The sequence below is a fragment of the Metopolophium dirhodum genome, chromosome 6 (assembly GCF_019925205.1).
Source record: "Metopolophium dirhodum isolate CAU chromosome 6, ASM1992520v1, whole genome shotgun sequence".
Taxonomy (NCBI): domain Eukaryota; kingdom Metazoa; phylum Arthropoda; class Insecta; order Hemiptera; family Aphididae; genus Metopolophium; species Metopolophium dirhodum.
Genome location: NC_083565.1, coordinates 7826717 through 7832716, shown reverse-complemented (window position 1 = coordinate 7832716; position 6000 = coordinate 7826717).

Below are 6000 nucleotides of genomic sequence, written 5' to 3'. Positions count from 1 at the left end.
AATAATTATAATAATAAGTTAACTATTTAATTTGTTTTAAGTTATTTTTGAGTCATAAATTTATAAACTTAAATTGTGAATTTTTTTTATCATATCACACAATTTAAAGTTTTTTCCTTGGATATTTCTTGCATATTTTCACGATTTTAACTGCATATTATGTGTCATATTTTAACACTTTTTAGTGCATATATCCACGCTCTGATATATTAACATTTAACAGACCCTATAGAGTCTATATGCTGTTGAAATGGAGCTTGTCTGTGGGCCAGGTAAAATTTGTCAGAGGGTCGTATCTGGCCCGCGGGCCGCCATTTGGTGACCGCTGCTATAGATCAATTCGAGACGATCGTTCTAAGAAAAAAATCAAAACAAAACAGTGCAGGGTGATCCACTGAGCATGCTCACTCCTACTTTTTTCTTTGATATTACATTTATTCAAATTCTAATTTCCAATATATCTAAGGACTTATTTTTTAAATACCTACTTCATATTTTTATACCATTTAAGGAATGTCATCCAGACTCCAGTGGTGATACAAAATTCTTTTTTTCCAATGATAATTACCCTTTTTTCTTGTACATTTTTAAGCAGATATAGAAAAGCAGGTTCTATTTCTATTTGTATCACCACAAACTCCTTAAATAGTTAAATGGCTTATAAAATCTAAATATTTGAGAATACAGTCCTCTTCAAGTATTATCAACTTAAGGAAAAAGGGTGATTGTCATTTAAAATAAAGTTGGTAACGGACACTCTTTAAATGGTATGAAAAATCCAAGTTTTTGAAAATATGGTTCGTAAGTACCTATACTAGATAGGTATCTGAATTCAAAAAATTCAAAAATCATAATTTTAATAAATGTATTGTTAAATAAATGTATGCTTGGTGAATCAGCCTGTAGATCCGAGTCATAGTGTATATCATATGCAGTACTAGCATTTTTTTTTTTTAGTATAGGTATATTTAATGTACTCGTTATTCGCGGCGCGTCGATCGGATTCATGACGTTTTCAAAATTGGGTGATAAAATTAAAATTTTTTTCCTCATAAAAACCAGTCTCAACTGCCTGCGAGAAACCAGTTTTTACGCATACTTTTTTCCTGTCCCCGAACGCGTTTGCTGTTACTCAAACTGCAGCGCACTGCAAGCGCTCCGGGTAAAATAATATTATTATACATACATAATATTATATTCATAACGTTGTGACGTGTAAACGCAATAATATATATAATAACCTACACGTTTAAATATATAGTATGGTAATACACTAATATGTGTAACGAGACATGCAAGTGCAGCGACGGAATGCCCGATGCATGTATACCTTATACCTACTTATAATATAATAATATATTGTAACATGCGATACGGACGACGACGAGACGCGCTTGAGGATAGTAAAAGCAATTGATTAATATAGCCATTAAAATAATGATAATTTTTTATTTGGGCTTGGAAATTGTAGCGTATTTTTCATAATTTTCACTGGATATAATATAATGTTTTAGCATATCGATTGTTTAATACATTTAATAATGCAACATTTGATTCATAAACATCAAATATAACTTGTCTTTACTCAAATAACTTGATTTTAAACTTTTTGTGTTCTTGTACGATTTTTAAGAATATAAGCATTTTTTAATACTTTTTAGATCGTTTTAGAAAGAGTTAAAATATATTTCTTTTTGTCAATTACAATCACGTAATATTAGAATTTTTAACATAATACGCCGTTGTTAAACTCGTCGTTCATAATGTTTGTAAAAAAAATTACAAGTTTAAAATAATATGATAGTAAATAATAGTACTAGTTTTTGACGTTTTATCATTAGTTTTACATTTAAATGCATTGTATGATATAATATTATACAGTTTCACATTCTTGACTGAATCTTGTAAGTTATTATGCAACGTTTTCCTAGCACTAATAAATAATATTATTTTACAATTACCTATATTATAATGTACGACGTATGTAATATTCTCACGATTAGTAAGTTAGGTTATAGCGTAGATGACGTTGTACAGTTTATACCTATATAACACTGCATTATACGGCCAGAGTGCAGTTGTAAGTGCGTTTTTCGCGTTTCTACGAGTACACTGCGGTATTATAATATAATATATAGATGCGTCAAATAATGTACCTTTATGATTCTCCCGTCACCGCTCCCATCTCCTCGCCCGTTAACCATCCCACCTGACCCGAAAAGAGTAATCGAAAAATAAAAATTCGACAACCTCCCATCAACCCCGCCCCCCCCCCCTACCCCAGACCATACCGCAAACACTGCCCACCCGCCGCACAGCCGAGTTATTTCGCCTCTTTCCACCGAGACGGCTACTGTTTGGCGGCCTGTATTATAGTTGCATCGCGTTCCGACGGCGACGCACGCGGAGCTCGTTTTATCACGCCGGGGTCGTCGACCTCCAAATATTTCCTGAAGGCAACGCACGCAGCAGCGGCCTACACCGCCCCTCCGCCACCACCGCCGCCGCCGCCGCCGCCTTCACCACGACTCCGACGAATGCGTTTTCGAAAGTGTGTGCGCGCCGCCCGTGGAAATCTCTTCACGCGCGTCCGGCGGACGCTGCAGCACGACGGCCGAAATATATAATGATGATGATGATGATGATGATATTCGTACGATTATTACTACAATGCGCGCGGCGTATAATAAACTCTCTGCAGCTGCAGCGACGCATATTATACACTCGGCGAACTCGATAGTAATAATATTATATTGTATAGTGTGCAGTGACAGTGGCAAGCTGAACAATAATTTTTAAACTCGAGACAAGACACGAAATTAAGAACCCACTAGGCACCGAAAAATATGGATTTTTATATTCCATGAATAATGGTTTACAGCTAAAAAATAACATTGTTTTGTTTTATCATATGACATATTTTTTTTGGATTTATTACGTTTAATCACACACCCGCCCATTTTAGACTTGAGGGAATTGCTTCAAAAAACCCTTAATCGGCACGCCACTGTTCTGTGACGAGTGTAACGTTGTATAATATTATATTATATTATATTGCCGTTGGCCGTATAATACGATTACACGTTTGAAGAGTCCTTTGAAAATGCGCGTCGGAAACGATTTTTTTTTTCTGTAAGAACATAGTCAGTAATTCATGCCATTGTTTGGCCGACGTTGTTTTTCCGGATCAAAAGCGTGTAGTTCGGACGAAAAATAATACCGTTGAATACACAGATTTACAAATAAATGTCACAAATTACACACATATTTGACCATCTCTTAAATGCCACCGCTGAAAAGTGTCAGGTTTTTTGTACATGATTGGTGGCTGAATTGCCGGCAAACGAATACAAAATATGACGTATTATCCAATATTGTAGTTTTACATGGATATAATATTATGTGCTCGACTGAATTTAATAATTATGATTATTGTTTTTCGTTTAAACAGATCACAACACTTGAAAATCGTGATATTGTGTATACTGTACACGCACGTCCCACACCAATAACGTTTCCGCTGCAAGATTAAAATACAGTTCGCTGCAGCGATCAGATTTTAACTCGAGAAAAAAAATCAAAACCGCTATTCGACTTTACAGCTCACTTGCGCATAATATACGTTTACATACTTGTACGTATGGATAAAATGTGATATACGATCAAGTGTAACTACGATATAACATAATAATGCATTGCCCGTCTGAGGATGGATATTATGATTTATGATTAGCAGCTGCAGCGTGGGCACTCCATCACGTGATTTGCAACCGGCACACACTTTTACACCATCGTATACAATAATATATAATATTAATAATCGAATAGGTAATAACTGCAGCCGTCCGGTTGCAAAGTGTAGAGTTTTCCACGTGAAGATGCGATTTTGTTAATTTGCCAATATTATTACTGACGACGGCGCAAAACATTATAACAAAAAACATAAACGCGCACTTGTAACGAATACTATATACTATATTATTATTATGTTTGTTGTCCACTGTACAATATTGAATATAAAAATATGATATAGTATACCGGAGCGAGGAATTTATGTACCTATACAATATTAATATTATTAGGTTAAAACAGCCCCCCCCAAACAATTATATAATATTTAAATTTCGTCAACCGTATCCATCAGAATGGACAGCACAACGATAATTCGATATAAATTAATATATTATCACATTGTGCATATAGATTGAAACAAAACAGAAATCCGGACAAGTGGCAACGTAATAACAATATAATACTTCGGTAGAGACACAATCTGCCGTGATAATTATAAATTAGAATATTTTATTGCTTCGTTTGGTGGCCCAGCCGATTACGAAGCACCTTCGTTAATCCTGCGTACTTTTATAATATAATCATAAGCAGCGATAAATCATATTCGCATTCGTAAACTGCAGAGAATTTTTAGAACTCGGTTAACCGTCACGGTTTAAACCGTTCCAGCTTGATATCAGATTACTTAAATTGAGATTACTTTTTTAAGATGTCAGTGTATATTATAATTTAATATATATTTACGACTTTTACTTACGCTCAAGGGAAATCGCTGAGATACCGATTCGGTCCGTCGAAAAACGATCGTCGAAACTCACGTGGCTTTCCCGGATTTCGGACAGAACGCTGTACAATGTACATATTATATTAATATATAGTATTAGCCATTAGGTATCACGAGATCATTCAAGGCACGGTTAGGTTTAAATAAAATAAAATAATTTAATAATATAAATAATTATAAAGTACCTAATAGTTATTATAGAATTAAAAAAATTAAATCGTCAGGGGAAAACATTTATCAACACAGTTGCTTTAGTGTATGGCCTATTAGTTAGAATTTAATTAGAATTTAGTTCTGATGCAAAAGCCTATAATATAGTATATATTGGGGTATTATTATCAAGACATTGAATTTTTAATATTTATAAATTGTATTATTTTTAAAACAGAGCTTTGATAACAGTTAAAAATACAATACAAAAAAACTATCGACTTAAACAAATAAATCGACTGTTTTTTATTAATTAAATTTTTTTTAACTGGAAGCAGTTACGAATTTCAAAAGTAAAATAATTATTATTCTCTTCTCACATCGAAACGACTATCTATTATTATTATATTATAATATGGGTAGTAAGTATACCGCGTAGGTATATCACGCTTTGTGTGATAATTAATAAATTTGAATTGCGTAATTGATATTAATGACAAGTTGTATACTTTTTAATAGACATTATTCTACAAAGCGTCGTATACTAATATATTGTATACTTGTTTTTTAATCAACTACATTATTTATTATTTTTTTTAATATTTGATTACCTAGTGAGTGGTTATTCAAACGCGCACAAACCTGCAAACAGTGTTAGATGTATACTTAGCGTTCGGTTAATTTATGTAGGTCGTATTATAGAATATGTTATGGCTATTTTATATACGGGAATACAATTATTAAAAGTGTTGAGTTGTAAAACGACGGTGGGTGGCGGGTAGGATCCCAAAAATTCTATAAATGATGGTTAATTGTTTGCTTTTGGTCCATCTGCCCTCACACGCCCATACCGAATTTGATTATTATTATTAGTACCTATATTATCTTATTTTCGGTTGCGACTTAATTTCCAATCAAGATCTTAGACGTAGTCAATAATATAATATGTGCAGTGTGCACCGTTTTAAGCGAGCGTCGAATCTTTTTACTCTGCGTGAACTGAGATGGCCGGAGATGAAAGCTGTTTTAAACGATAACAATAATTATTAATATAATACGTGTTATGGGGTCATCATACGGCGCAATGTCGGACGAGGAGAAGCAGATGCCGGCACGTGTAAGACTGCACGATATTAAAAATCAATTATTACGATATAATATTATACCGTGCTCTTAAAATTTACTAACACAATAATATATTACACTCGTACAATTTTGTACCGGTTTCGAATAAATATCTAAATGTTTACGAGACAATAACGTTATAGTATGAC